Raw genomic sequence first — 16,567 nt, forward strand, 5'->3', positions numbered from 1 at the left:
GCTGAAATGATTGGTTTGTTAAAGTGTGCATGTCCTGTTTATACAACATAAGGGTGGGTGGGCCCAAGGACAATTCCATCTTGCACCTCTTTTTTTTCTTTGCAGTATGTACTGTTTGGGGCCTAGTTTTTCAAACTGCCATCCTGTCTGCCACTGCAGTGTCACTCCTAGATGGGCCACGTGTTTGTGCCGCCCACTCGTGTCGCTTAGCATAGTCATCCAGCTACCACGGTGCAACCTTTTGGACATAAAAACACTATTGTGAGGTGTGAGGTGTTCAGAATAGACTGGAAATGAGTGGGAATTAAGGTTATTGAGGTTAATAATAGCATAGGAGCAGAAAAACCCACACATTCTGTGATTTTAGCTGTTTTTATGCTTTTTAAAAAAAAAATACAGATCCAAAACACAAAACCCAGAACCCAAAACACGGAAGGGTGGTTTTGGCAAAACCAATCCAGATCCAAAACACGAAGAAAGATCCAGATCCAAAACCAAAACACAAAACACGAAAAGTGGCCGGTGCACACCCCTAATCATAATTTATTTTTAAGTTTTTAACAAAAATCTCCCCAGAATTAATTTTTTTATAATTGTCAAATGATTAAATAGCTATTATTTACATAATTTGATAATACAGGTTGAGTATCCCATAAATACGGAATATTCCGAAATACGGAATATTTTTAGCATGACTGAGAAAGTGAAACCTTTGCTTTCTGATGGTTCAATGTACACAAACTCTGTTTAAAGCACAAATTATTAAAAATATTGTATAAAATAACCTTCAGGCTGTGTGTATAGGGTGTATATGAAACATAAATGAATTTCATGTATGTACACAAACTTTTTTTGATGTACAAAATTATTAAAAATATAGTATAAAATTACCTTCAGGCTATGTGTATAAGGTGTATATAAAACATAAATGCATTCTGTGTTTAGATTTGGGTCCCATTCTCTAGACAATTCATTATTTTATGCAAATATTCCAAAATACGGAATATTCCGATATCCAAAATACCCCTGGTACCAAGCATTTTGGATATGGGAGACTCAACCTGTACTAAAATAAACCATTTTGGGGAATTTTTGGAAAACATTTCAGCCAGTTAAATGGTTAATTATTGCAAATATACAGAGTAATATGGTTTTATTTGTGTAATTACATACAGTAGATGATTTACTAAACTATATAAAACCATAAAATACTTCCACACACACTTAGAATAAAGTATTGTTTATTTTTACATCGATTTTTTTTACTGTAATACTAATAAATTGGACTCGCCACTTCAGGCTGCCCCCGCTCCATCCCTTCTGTGTCCCTGCCCCATCCCCACTAAACTAGTTGCCCATTCGTCCTTTCCTGTCCTGTCGGATGGCTGTCTCATCTCCGTTGCTGGCAGTAGGAGCCATTGGGTGGGCACATGCCGTAGGCACTTGTCCTCATCCCATAATGCATGTCAGAGATAAAACAGCCACCCATGATTATTTCATAGCTGCAGGGCCATTGAGACAGCCACGTGGCATGAGTACTGAAATGGGCATGACCAAGTCCAGGGGGCTTGACTAATTCCGATCTATGTGCGATGCCAGGAAGCTGCAAGGGGTCCTCACAATTCCCCTCCAAGAGGCCCAGGGAATAAGTACCCGTGTCTCCCCCACTCACTTTTGGCACCCCTGTATAGATATCCCATGATGTTTACATCTTTCTTGCAATATTTTTGTTCTTAATTACAATATCAGTGATAATATGGCATATTTAATCAATAGGATTTGGCATTCATCAAGCAAATTACAGACTGCAGTTTTATGGACTGAGACAATATTTATAAGTATCAAACTAATCAATTAACTGGGAATGAATGTTCCTAATGTAACCCTATTTATAACTGCAGAGTGACTAGGTTGAGTGCCTCCACCCAAACTATTTACTGTGATAATGTAGTTTGACTCCGCTTGGGCAAAACCCACCTTACAGTTGCTAATGTAGTGTAGTGTTGTATAGAAACATCAATTACCTGTTGCCCGAATGTTTGTGTAATTCTTCTCCACTGATTCACACCTTGAAACATCTCACCTAAGGATTATCAGGTAAATAACATCACAGTACAGGTTTCTTCTCTATATTTTGTGATCATATTCCAACAGGTTTAAAGAGGTTTCATACTGTCAATAATTGACTCAATGGGCGGAATTCAATTGTTTTCGCGGCCCGCATCTCGCGTCTAAAGTGACAGGAGATCGCGGGCCACTATGCAATTGTTCGAGATTTTCGTGCTGATCGCGCCCAAAGTGGTCAGGTTTAGCCGCGTAAAGCAGCTAAACCCGACCAAAGTGCTGGGCGCGATCGCGAAAAGTGCTGTTTGGGAGCCCAAACATGTCACTTTTCGCACATTTCAGCTCTCATCCCCCAGGGGCTGCGAGCTGAAATGTAGTGCTGGCAGCTGATCGTGCCCGACAGGAGCAAGAATTGAATAGCTCCGTCGGGCGCGATGGGGGCAGGAATCAATTGAATTCCACCCAATATGTTGAATGACACATTTTCATGTAGCAAATGCATTAAAATAGTCATGTAATACAATTAACAATACTCTTACTACTAGTACAACAATTTATAAGATATCTAGAAAATAGATAACAGGATAAATATCTTGTGTATTATTATTATTACATACAAACAATGCAAAGCATACTGTAACTTCTGAAAATAGATTGAGAAGTCTATAACATGTCTACTGCACACAAGGGGGGTATTCAATTAGGCTGCGATGACGTTATTTTCGCCTATTTCAATTATCCCCGCATTCAATTTCAAAGACTTTTCGCAGATTCGAAAAGTCTTTGAAAAAAAGCGGGGATAAGTTTTCACCATGTTTTACATGGCGAATAATAGTGCAGAATAGGAGTTTGTGGGTGCAGGCTTAAAAAAAATATCCTGCACCCTTGGGAATAGCCCCTAAAAACGAACTTTTCAAAAAAAGTAAAAAAAAAAAATAGGGACACCCAAAAAAAATAATTTTAACTTTGGGGTGTAAAAAAAAAATGGGGAACAGTGTTTAAACATAGCGAAATAGGTTCAGGGGTATTATGTAAGTATGCGGGAGGTGCTTTCTAGAATAGGCTATTAGCGGGAGGTGCATTTTTGCAGAATTATCTATAAATTAGTTTAGGGACTTAAAAATATGCTAGTACCCATTTTCAAGTACCCCAAATTTGATGGGAACACTTTTAAAAACGAAAAAAAAAACAACCTAAGTGCTCTTCTGCATCCCTTCTTCAATGTCGGGAAAAAACCCCTGCAGCGGCTATTTAAAAATGCAGAACACATTCTGCAGGGCTAAATGGGGGCACCCACAGTGATCCCCCATGTCTGGACATCATTAGGGGGGTCCCAGGATGAATTCCCGAAAATTTCCCTATTTTTCCCGATACTTACCTTTCCGCAGGCTCCTGTTTTCGCCAGCTCCAAATTGAATACGGGGATAAAACGGACACGCGCCGGATACTTTATCCCCAGAAAAGCTCTGATGTGGAGCGAAAAGTCCAGCACTGAATACGGGCCTAAGTAGCCTACAGTATGACTCTAGTCCTAATTCATGCAGTAGCCACAATTCATATTTCGCTGAAGAGTGTTCTCTGCAATAGTTTGCTTAGACTGAATAGCAGTTAGTTCGCTATACATTCCCAGTAGTACCCTAAATCATACCCTGAGGACGGGTACCTTGGTAAATGTGCTTTTCATGTCACAAATCCGGAAATGTCTCTTAGTATTGTTAGCTACTGTAGTGTGTAAATTTTAAAGCCATTTCCTTGAAATACGAATAGTCAGCAATATTGTTACTACAGTCTGCTTTTTAAAGATGATTCATGGCCCCAGAGATTAGTTAGTGTAATAATATTAACTTAAGATGGAATGTAAAATCTCTACCATGGATTCACTGTATAGTTTATCTCAATCCTATTCCCCACCCCTACTTGGCTGTTATAAGAGTTTTATGAGTGTTACTCCTTAGTGATGACCAATGAAGTCCCATTACATACTTTGATGCACAGACTGACAGCTATTTCTGAAGTATCAGGAGTGAAGATTGAAATGAGTGAACATAATGTCTGCACAGTGAGTTCCTGGCAGATATTTATTATATCCTATTAATAATTCTCCTATGCGGCAAAGAAGATATAAGTGCTGTGTCAATTACAGTGTCCCTAAAAGCTTCACTCCCTCACAAATTAGCAAACTGAGGAACTCATTCAGACCTGGACGCTAAGCTGCGCTCTCACACAGCTAAAAGGTGTTTAGACGCCCTCTATGTCTTAGAGAACGACGGCAGACCAAACGCACAACGGTATAAAGTCACTCACTTTTCTCTCTTAACACACGTCATCTCCAGGAAGTATAGAAACAATCGGAACTATCAAGAACCATCGGAGCTGCACGCAGCGCTTGAGGTAGACCTTACCCCACCGCAAGCGCGGTGATCACTGCAGGCTGAAAAACATCCAAGTGACATGTACAATGATGCATCTTTATTAGTTATGCACACCCATAAAACTCAGTTTTGACGGCCAGACACGCCTGCCTTCGCAGCACCACTCCCTCATTCACAAGCACCTTCCCCTGTTACCACCCACAAACGGCACTATCTGTCACTCAAAATAGCGTCCAGTCTGTGTACTATGAGCGCACGATTCCCGATACATGTGAGTGACGCACGCATTCTCATATTGAGGCATGCGTATGCGCAAACAGGCGACTATCACCCAAAGCGTGCGTTCGCGGCTTAGCGAGTGGGTCTGAATCAGGCCCTGAATTTCTCCTGGAGCAGCTGAAACCAGTGTCTGCTTCACCTCACTATCATCTAGTGTAATAATGCCTAGTTATTAACTGAGCTCACCACTTCCGGTGTGTGGCTGCTACCAGCTGACTCCTTATGTCAGACAGGAAAACTCTAGTAACTGCGCCTGCCTCCTGTCTTCTCAGCTGGGCTGCTCCACTGCTGATTGGCTTGCTCCGGCCACCGTCTCCTTTCAGCTGATGGAGTTCCATGTGTCATCCAGCTCCGTGACTGAACTCCTCTAACTCTGCTACCTCAGCGGCCGAATGCTTCCTGCGGCTACCACTCCAGTCTAACACTGACACTACCATTTTAGGTATGTCCCATCTGCCCACACTGGCTTGACTGAGCCTGTTACCCTCATCGCCGCTGTTACCTCAGTCCTTAAGCTAGGCAGCACAGAGGTTACCAAGTCAGTCAGCTCAGCAGGGGGATCAGAAGACTGTCCATTATTGCTGCTGCCGTGGTAGTTATAACCTTGCTGATCTGTCCATGCAGTCTCCCTTATCCTTCCCACTATAGACCATTGCCCTGTCCCACTCGCCCATTTTGGAACTATCCCTCCATGCTGTGTATGATGTGCATTCAATCACTTTCTCTGGGGGCCATGTTTCACCTTTTTAATTCACCTAATTATACAAAAGTAATACAAAAAAGTAGTACTGAGCACTGGGCAACCGACCTATTCTTTGTTTTGGGAGCTGCTGTATACAAAAGGGTATTCTCCCCTTTCCCTAGGATGCAGTATACAAAGAAATGAGTAACAGCGCTATCCCTTTTGAACTCTTATATATTCTGCTGGGTTAAGGCCAATGCCTGATTCACGTGTCTTGATACTACAATTAGCTATACAAAGTGGAAATGACAGTACGGCATAAAAAAAATAAATCTTGTTATTTAATTGTTAAAATAACATGTGAAAAATACATATACAATCACAATGGTCCGCAATGCAAAGAAACTGCTGTGTGGTTGATTTGTAAATGCTAATTGGTGGCGATTGTGTACACTGTCTGTGAACTCTTGGTAGGAATTTGGGGGATGATACAGTCCTTGGGGTGGATGTGTATAGGGCTAGCGGCGTCCCGCTGTGTCACCTATAAAAGTCCAGATACAATTGTCCAAATGATGTGTTCCAATAGATGGTGCCCGGGCTTTCTTCTTTTCAGAAGAGAGGAGAACCACCTGGGTGGCAGTGCAGGATCTCCGGACCTGGGTCATGCAGGGTACAGTGAAGTGAGTGATACGTCTAATTAAAGACTGTATCCTGCACTTCAACTGAGTAACCTGTCACTCCCCTGTCTGGGGAGGGGAATCGTCGGACGCGATCACTCCTGACCTGATCCGGCTTCCCCCTCCTATATCAGAGACTTACCTGTCTGTCTGTCCTCCCGTGTGGCCGGATCCCTCCTCCTTCTGCTCGAGTGTCCTGTTTTCCGTTCGTCGATGGCGGAGGCGGGCGCCCGTCTGTGTCGTCCTCTCCCTTCTCCGCTTCTGTTACTTCCTGGTCACGTGTGATTTGCCGGTCACGTGACTCGGCCGTGAGTGGATGGGAGTAGCAGTGTTCTTTGCACGCCTAGTTCTGCTTTGGCATGCAGGAGATTTGTGATAGTTGGTTTATCTGGTATGTCTCCAACTCATTTCAACCATTAAGGTCTTCCTCTGGGAGTAGTGAAAGGTAGTTGATAAGGAGGTGGTTAAGTGCCCTTATGTTGCCCGCCTTCAAATCTGATTGGTCCTTATTAACATATGCGGATTGGTGGGCTGTTCAGTCACTCAATTAATGTCTGCCTGTTGTCTATCTCAGATCGTAGGTTTCTATTTGATCCTGGATACAGTTTGTTCCATATAAAATCCTACTGATCGATATACATTCTATAGGTGTCTGTGTGATCCTGGATACAGTTTGTTCCATAATAAAATTCCACTAATTGATAGATAGTCCGTAGTACATACATCATTCACATTATGCATGATTGGTTGCCAAACCTTATTAATCCAAACATGGTAAGTATATAATATATAATACGGAATACCTGTCCCACCTATACGCGCTCATACTGTAATGGACTGTAAATTAACCGGCTTAGCTTGCTACAACTTTTGCTAACTAACAGGATTACACCTTGGCTAGCTGATGTGGTATACATAAGAGATCTGACGAATCCCTTTGACTCATGGTTTAGCATGCATCACTATTCATTTGCGCTACACATAAGAGCTGATCTGCATGTCACCCACAAATGATAGATCTCACCTCATTGTCTATATTTAGACCATTGGGTGCAAGTGTATCCATGGTGATGATGGCCCTCAGTTCTTCCTTATTAATGTGCCTATTATAGTCCCCTCCCCTCCAGTTTGGTGTCACTGATCGTATTGCTGCAAATTCTAGTCCCCTAGGATCAGAACCATGGAATGTTTTAAAATGGATGGAAATTGGATGCTCTTCACAACCCGAAATAATGTTGCATACATGTTCTCCTAACCTCTTTTTGAGGGGGTGGATGGTGCGACCTATGTATTGCCTGTTACAAGGACATGTTAGTATGTAAATGACCCCTTTGCTGTTACAGGTCCTATTATCCCTGATCCTCCATATAAATTGATTGGATGTGGATGTAATTATGTGTACTGGTTTTGTGTTCTTTTGTTTCATTTTCATACAGGCTACACATGTTCCGCAAAAGTAGAATCCTCCTTTATTGCTGTCCCTTGTATCTTTTCATGATTCGGTTATTGTTGTTTGTCTAGTTGTTCTGGGAGCTATATGGTTTTAGACCAGTTTCGTTTTGATGTCCGGTGCTTTGTGGAACACTATCTTGGGGACATTAGGGAGTGCTTCTGCTAGTGTGTCATCTTGCATTAATATTGGCTAGTGTTTTTTTATGATCTGTTTTACCCGGGAGGCTTGGCCGCTGTAGTCTGTTGCAAAGTAGATCTCTTTATTGTCAAGATTGTCCACTGTCTTTGTTTTGTTCTTATATTGCAACAAAGATTCCCTATCTGCCTTTCTAAATCTGTCATAGGCTTGCTCGACTCTAGTGCCCTCATATTTCTTCCCTTGTAATTGCATTCTCAATTTGTTCCCTTGTTCTAGGTAGTCACTCTCTCTAGAACAGTTCCGTTTGATTCTTTGAAACTGACTTATGGGGATACTATTTAGCCAATCTGGATGATGACCGCTGTTTGCAAAAATGAAACTGTTGACATCAACAGGTTTACTGTGAGTGTTGGTGTGTATCTTGTTATCTGCAATAAAGATATTAAGATCAAGAAATGTCACATTTGTTTTACTATACTGACTAGTAAATTGTAAGTTGTGTTCATTGTTGTTGATGTAACCAATAAAATTTTGTACAGATGTCTCTTCTCCCTGCCATACAAAAAAGACATCATCTATGAACCTGGTCCATAGGACGAGGTTTGTGTCAAGCTCGCTGTTGGCCCATATATACTGATCTTCCCAGTGGCTCATAAACAAATTTGCGTAGCTCGGCGCAAACCTCGTCCCCATAGCTGTCCCGGTTACTTGCAAGTAATAATCATTATTAAACCATACATAGTTGTGAGTCAAAATATACTTTATGCTGTCAACTATGAAATCACTCTGTTTTGATGTCATTAATGGGTCTTGGTCCAAAAAATGTTTTGCACTTTCAGTTCTTAATGAATGTTGGATGACTGAGTATAGTGAGGTGACATCACTAGTCCCTAGCCAGTAATTATCTTGCCAGGTGATGTTACTTAGTTTACATAGAATGTCAATTGTATCCCTTAAGTATGATTTCTGTGACTTCACGTATGGTTGTAGAAATGTATCTACGTACTGGGATAAGTTGGATGTTAGTGATTGTATACCCGAAATTATGGGTCTACCTGGTGGATTTATTGGGTCTTTGTGTATTTTCAGCAAATGGTAAAAAACCGGAATAACTGGGTGATTTGTATCTAGAAATTCAAACTCTTTACTGGTCAAAATCCCCTCATTCAGTCCCACTCTCAAATGTTGTCTTAATTCTTCTTGAATCAGACACCTATAGAATGTATATCGATCAGTAGGATTTTATATGGAACAAACTGTATCCAGGATCAAATAGAAACCTACGATCTGAGATAGACAACAGGCAGACATTAATTGAGTGACTGAACAGCCCCCAATCCGCATATGTTAATAAGGACCAATCAGATTTGAAGGTGGGCAACATAAGGGCACTTAACCACCTCCTTATCAACTACCTTTCACTACTCCCAGAGGAAGACCTTAATGGTTGAAACGCATTGGAGACATACCAGATAAACCAACTATCACAAATCTCCTGCATGCCAAAGCAGAACTATGTGTGCAAAGAACACTGCTACTCCCATCCACTCACGGCCGAGTCACGTGACCGGCAAATCACACATGACCAGGAAGTAACAGAAGCGGACAAGGGAGAACGGATCAGGACGACACAGATGGGCGCCCACCTCCGCCATCGCTGAATGGAAGACAGGACACTTGAGCAGAAGGAGGAGGGATCTGGCCACACGGGAGGACAGACAGACAGGTAAGTCTCTGATATAGGAGGGGGAAGCCGGATCAGGTCAGGAGTGATCGCGTCCGACGATTCCCCTCCCCAGACAGGGGAGTGACAGGTTACTCAGTTGAAGTGCAGGATACAGTCTTTAATTAGACGTATCACTCACTTCACTGTACCCTGCATGACCCAGGTCCGGAGATCCTGCACTGCCACCCAGGTGGTTCTCCTCTCTTCTGAAAAGAAGAAAGCCCGGGCACCATCTATTGGAACACATCATTTGGACAATTGTATCTGGACTTTTATAGGTGACACAGCGGGACGCCGCTAGCCCTATACACATCCACCCCAAGGACTGTATCATCCCCCAAATTCCTACCAAGAGTTCACAGACAGTGTACACAATCGCCACCAATTAGCATTTACAAATCAACCACACAGCAGTTTCTTTGCATTGCGGACCATTGTGATTGTATATGTATTTTTCACATGTTATTTTAACAATTAAATAACAAGATTTATTTTTTTTATGCCGTACTGTCATTTCCACTTTGTATAGCTAATTGTAGTATCAAGACACGTGAATCAGGCATTGGCCTTAACCCAGCAGAATATATAAGAGTTCAAAAGGGATAGCGCTGTTACTCATTTCTTTGTATAATTATACAAAGTTACATTAATTAAACAAACTAATTAAATATACAGAAGCTAACCCCTAATAAATAATCACTACTTATCCAATAAGATCTTGGCGACAGTAATGGCCCTTTGGTCTCTCGCTTACATAAGCCTGTGAGTAGTGAGTGAAATGATCGGTGATCACTAATTTGGATGACTTTTTCTCCTCTCTAGACTTTATAGTTAGGAAATCTATACATACTAAATCCAATGGGCCATCTGAAGAGATATTCTTAAGTGTTGCATTCTTTGTGGGCAAGGTCTTTCGGAGAATGCAGATGCCACAGTTGGTACAATAGCAAGTCACATCTTCTACCATTTTAGGCCAATAAAACTGATCCACAATTAATGTAAAGGTCTTGTCTATTCCAAAATGGTCATTGTACAAGGATTTAAGTACAATGGAGAGGTATGTTTGCTGCAACACTAGCTCTTCTTTTATTTTTCCCTCCTTGGAAACTTTCCCCCTACACTACAGTCCTCTCCTGATTTTGAGAAGGCTAAACTGTCTGCAGAGCAATCAAACTCGAGGGTTATCAGCAGATATCATCGGAGGGCGCTTTAGACCTTTCATCACAGCTTGTTTAACCTCCTGAATATATGGATCCACTTTTTGCTCATCTTCTAGCTGGCTGCGGCTTATTCTTTGGAGATCTCCCATCTCCACCTTAGATAGCCAGCAATAAGCTAACGGAAGTGCCTTACCTGTGGCTCCTAACACTTTAATAAAGTTCTTGGCTATTTGTTTAGCTGAGGTCTGATAGCATAATTCTCTTCCCTCTACCTTCAGAGGCTAATACCTCTACCCATGCTTCCTCTTAAGAACCATCCGGTTCCCGTTGCAGCCTTGAGAATGCATCCGCACCAATGTTACTAGTCACTGGTCTATATTTTAAGCAAAAATGATATACTGAAAGGGCTGCCAACCACCTATGCCCTGTGGCATCCAATTTAGCCATTGTGTGAACATAAGTGAGGGGTTTATTATTGGTGTGGACTTCAAAGGACACACCATACAAGTAATCATATAATTTGTCTGCCACCTCCCATTTTAAAGCTAAAAATTCTATCTTACGAGCGGGGTAGTTCCACTCACTAGGTGATAATTCTTGACTGATATAAGAGACCGGACGCAATTGAGTGTCATGCTGCTAATATAAGACCCTTCAAGAGACACGTCTATATGCAGAATGTAAGGTCAGGATGGGTCAGCGTATGCCAAGACCAGCATATTGGTGAACCTTTCCTTCAATTCCAGAAAGGCTTGCTCACATTGTTGAGTCCAACACTCACCAAACTCTTCGTTAACCCGATAAAAAGGGCCTGGCTCACTTTTCTTATTTCTGAGTGAAGATTATTTCAAAGGAGGATACTTAGTGAGGTTTGTCAAGGGCTTTGCTATTTTAGAAAATTTTGGCACAAATTGTCTATAGTATCCACAAAACCCTAAAAAGGAACGTAATTCTTTTAGTTTGGTTGGCCTAGGCCATTCTTTCACTGCTTCCACTTTAGACGGATCAGGAGCTATCCCCACTTGGCTGACGATATGAACGATATACTTCAGTTTTCTGGCATATTTTACACTTTTCCAAAGATGGCTTAAATTCGTGGGCAATGAGACAATCTAACACCTTCAAAAGCCGCCGATTGTGCTCCTCTAATGTTTTACCAAATATGTACCAAATTCTAAAGACAGAAAAAAGAAATTGTTCAATATGAGGATAATTGCTTAATAAAATATAACTTTTAATAATACTTTATTGTAAAAAAAACCTTTTTCAGTGAAATATTAAAACCATATGAAGAGATACAAAAGTAGTGAAGACTAAATGAAAGAAGTGAAAAATTAAAAATGTCACTGACACACTGTATGCTGCTTTTTTATAATAGTTTATTATGTACTACTATGGTTATTTACATTCCTCATGATTGATTCATGTGTGAGAAATTTGAACAGACAGAAAAGTGCCTATAAAGGTAAATTGGTCAGTTACACTATCATGAGCTGGCACTTACTTATAGTGCATGTGTGTATATATGGATATATATATACATATATATATATATATATATATATATATATATGTAATGTATCCCTTGTATTAAGTTGGATTAGGTCATAAATCAAAACAGGAGTGCAATAGCACTAATCTAGCTGTACTTATTAGTGTAAAATTACTGTTGATGTATCACCAATAAATACACACGGTACATATATTATTATATGAGTGCTTGACTGTCCTCCAAAATCCCCCATGCTGTATAAGTGGATATAGAGAGATGCACTAGTTAATTTAATCAGTCCATATCAGTGCTGATTTGTGAGTTGCAAATTATCTCCAATGTTACTGTGAATTAATAATGTATGATATATATTATTATACAGTGATGTTGTTATCATATTCAAATTCACGTTCACATTGGTTCAGTGCTAATACTCCATCAATGAATTCAATGAAACAGGGTACAATAGATAGATGAATTCTAACTAGGTTGTTATTCTATTGCTATGTTTCATTGTATCCAAATACAATGATATCATCAAGATACACCACCACTTCTCAGAGATCCATATCTCCAACGGTCTTTTCCAAACTCCTCTGAAAAGTTACAGGAGCTCCCTTGGTTCCCTGGGGCATTCGTAAAAATTAAAAAACAAACAATAGGCAAATGAATGCCGTTTCCTTAGCATCCTTAGGGTCCATTAAGATCTGATAAAAATCCACTTTTCAGACCTAGCACTGAGAACCATTGACTTGTGCTTTCTATTATGCTGTGGAAAGCACAAGACGGGACTCACCTGTGTGAAACCCAAGTAAGGGGCAAATAACAAGTCCAGCTGCTTCTTACCTGGCTGTGCCTTGACTCTCCATATTTTCCATTCAGCTTTCAAAAAGAGGAAGCAATTATAGCTGATGTGCCACCTGACTGTCTCATTCTCATTCTGTCACTAGCACTGAACGTGACCTATGACCCGGATATGAAGGAAAGACAGAGTATATAAAGCAGACCCTGGAAACAAGTGTCACAACTACCTTGAATAGAGTGATATCTCTCGAAACACATTGGTGGAATTGTGACTGAATTATCCAGTGGAGGAGCTATCCAGGATTGGTCCCTTGATAAAGGAGCCTGCGAGAGGTTTCCGCAGACCTCCACCATTTATACATCTACAGGCCCATTTACTAGGGACATCCGGTAATTCTCCAACTTTTAACCAGTTGTATCCTATGTACATATTTTTTATTGTGCAGTTTACTATCACTGATATACTGTACTTAGGGCCTGATTCAGAGCCACTCGTAAGCGGCAGCTCGTTCGCTCCGAGCGATGTTTGCCCAACTGCGCATGCGTACGGATCGTTATACGCATGCGCGAACCAGTCAGTGCGGCCGAAATTCATGTGCTCGCAAAATAGAGAATGCCTGATAATTTGAGTGACAGGATGAGGCGTATGTGGGTGGTAACAGGGGAAGGTGCTTGAAAACGGGGAGTGGAGATCCGGTCGCAGGCGTGCTTAAAGGTCAAAATGGGCGTTTTATGGGTGTGCATAATTAAAACAGCAGCGTCATTGACCACATCACTGGGTTTTTTTTAAGCCAGAACTGCTCGCAAAATTGTGGTAGCAAAAACCAACCACAAGAATAGCGAGCAGCTCATACCCAGTTCGATGTACTCGATTAATCTAATAAATAGCGGACATGACGTAGGATGCGAGCGGCCAGGGGGCGTAGTTTCCCAAAAAACGACCGCAAGTTTTGTTCGCTCGTTCAGACCTAGAGGCGTGAACAGACCGCAAACAGCGAAAGGTTCATTTGAATAGCCACCCCTATTTTGAGGACGAGCGAGCGCAAATAGCGTCCGGCTCTGAATCAGGCCCTTAGTTTATTCCTTTACAATTTCCATTATTTAAAATAAGTGTGAATTTGTTACATTTGGTCTTTGCATATTTTATAGTATACATGTTATGAATTGGCTACCAGCTAGTCAGGCTACGACTGTAGGAAGTATATTTTTTCATGAGTTTATGTCACTAGCGCGATCGGGTTTTCACCATTTTGTTATTACTGTGCACAGGTGGTCTTGGGTGCCAATTTAGATTACCTGGTTGCAGCTGTTAAAGTGTCAGTGCGCGCAGGTTATGGCAGAAAACCATATTTTTGTTTAAACACTACAAAGCATAACTTCTGAAAATAGATTGAGAAGTCTATAACATGTCTATTGCACACTAGGTAGCCTACAGTATGACTCTAGTCCTAATTCATGGAGTAGCCACAATTCATATTTCGCTGAAGAATGTTCTCTGAAATAGTTTGTTTAGGCTGAATAGCAGTTAGTATGCTATACGTTCAGGGTAGTACCCTAAATCATATCCTGAGGACGGGTACCTTGGTAACTTGGTAAATGTGCACAGCCGGAAATCTTGTAGTATTGTTGGCTACTGTAGTGGCTGAATTTTATAGCTATTTCCTTGAAATACAAATAGTCAGCAATATTCTTACTACAGTCAGTCTTTTAAAGTTGAATCACGGTCCCAGGGATTAGTTAGTGTAATAATAGTAACTACCATGGATTCACTGTACAGTTTATCTCAATCCTATTCCTCCCCCAGCCCTTTTTCTACTTGACTGTTATAAGAGTTTTATGAGTGTGACTCCTTAGTGATGACCAATGAAGTCCCATTACATACTGCGATGCAATCTGCCTTCAGACTGCCAGCTATCTCAGTAGTATTAGCAGTGAAGATTGAAATGAGTGAACATAATGTCTGCACAGCGAGTTCCTGGTAGATATGTATTATTATATCCTATTAATAATACTCTTTATGCGGCAATTATAGTGTCCCTAAAAGCTTCACTCCCTCACAAATTATCAAACTAAATTCCTCCTGAAGCAGCTGAAACCAGTGTTTTTTATTCACCTCACTATGATCTAGTGCTGCAGTTCTCAAACTGTGCATTGCAACCCCAAAGCGGGTTGCGGCCATCACAGCTTGGGGTCCTGACTCACATGGGGTCAGAGTAATAACTCCTTGGATTACTCAGCCAGTGATCCGAGGAAACTGAAATCAGAGGAAATGTCTGTTACTTCAGACTCCTCTGATCACTGGCTAAGAGATCCGAGGAGTCATCAGACACCCCTGGTCAAGTGCTCAGCATCTTCTGCCCTCCCGGCAGCAGTCAACAGCCCCACCCCACCCCCAGTCATCAGTGTCTCATGTCCTCCCTCCCAGCAGTAGTCAGCAGCCCTGCCCCCAACACAGTGCTCAGCATCTCCTGTCCTGTCCTCTCACCCAGCAGCAGTCAGCAGCTGAAGCTGACACACAGGCATCCAGCACCAGCAGCGTACAGACCCAGAGGAGCCAGCTGCCATGCTCTCTGTGAAGATGTTTTTAAGTAAGCACAGCCTGGGGTGGGGGGACACAGAATGTGTGATGATTGCTGTGGAAGTGTAAGAAACAGCAGCAGGGGAGCATGAGGAGCAAAGAGGGGAGAACTGAGCACAGACTCTATGGGGGAACAGTGGAGCACAAAGTGTGGAATGTGGAGGGGAACAGAAAAGAAACACATTTATTAAACACCCATTGGTTCTCCTTGTCACCCACTTCCTCCTCATTCACCAACTGCCTCCCCCTGTCACCTGCTGCCTCCCCCTGTCACCCGCTGCCTCTCCCTGTCACCCGCTGCCTCTCCCAGTCACCCGCTGCCTCCCCCTGTCACGCACTGCCTCCCCCCGCCACCCATTCCCTCATCCTGCCACCCACTGCCTCTTCCTGTCACCCATTGCCTTCCCCTATCAACCACTGCTTAACTGCCACTCTCTGAATCTCCCCGCCACCCTCTGCTTCTCCCTGTCACCCTCCGACTCACTACCTCCCCCTGTTACCCACTGTCACTATCTGCCTCCTGCTTCCTCACTCTGGTCCTGCTTCCTCACTCTGGCATCCCAGTCACCCTATGCCTCTCCCTGCCGCCCACAACCTCTCCATCATCCTCTACCCCCCCTGTGACTCTGTTTTTCTGTCACCCACTGCCTTCTACATCACCCTTTACCTCCCCAGTCACGCACTGTCTTTCTCCAATCATTCTCTGCCTCTCCTTGCAGGGACAGGGGGCCTCAAAAGCAGCGTCTGTTTTGTGTGCTCCGTAATGCTACTGTGCATGCATGGTCTGCTGACCATGCATATGTGGCTGCCATTCTGCGGTAACTTGCTAGGGTCCTGTAATAATTTTTTATCGTTAGACGGGGTCCCACAGCAAAAGAGAACACCTGGTCTAGTGTAATAATGCCTAGTTATTAACTGGGCTAACCACCTGCATTGTATGGCTGCCTCCAGCTGACTATTTATGTCAGTCAGGCAAACCTCTAGCAACTGCATCGACCTCCTGCCTTCTCAGCTGGGCTGCTCCACTGCTGATTGGCTTGCTCTAGCCACCACCTCTCCCTTCAGCTGACAGAGGTCCCTGTGTCACCCAGCTCTGTGACTGAACTCCTCTAACTCTGCTACCTCAGCGGCTGGATGCCTCT

The 16,567-nt window shown here is 42.3% G+C and overlaps 1 long non-coding RNA gene across 2 annotated transcripts in view; it reads left to right on the top strand.

The window, feature by feature from the left end:
* LOC148474965 (uncharacterized) overlaps nt 1-16,567 on the top strand; it is a 111,304-nt gene that overhangs the window by 4,557 nt on the left and 90,180 nt on the right. Inside the window, exon 1 of one of the 2 annotated variants that reach the window (XR_015872804.1) lies at nt 13,028-13,237. The exons of the other annotated variant lie outside the window; for it this stretch is intronic. This is a non-coding gene — a long non-coding RNA (uncharacterized LOC148474965). Of the gene's footprint in view, nt 1-13,027; nt 13,238-16,567 lie in introns of those variants that run through there. 2 annotated transcript variants of the gene reach the window in all.

The sequence above is a fragment of the Taudactylus pleione genome, unplaced genomic scaffold (genome assembly GCF_031769625.1).
Source record: "Taudactylus pleione unplaced genomic scaffold, aTauple2 ptg000792l, whole genome shotgun sequence".
NCBI classification, from domain to species: Eukaryota; Metazoa; Chordata; class Amphibia; order Anura; family Myobatrachidae; genus Taudactylus; species Taudactylus pleione.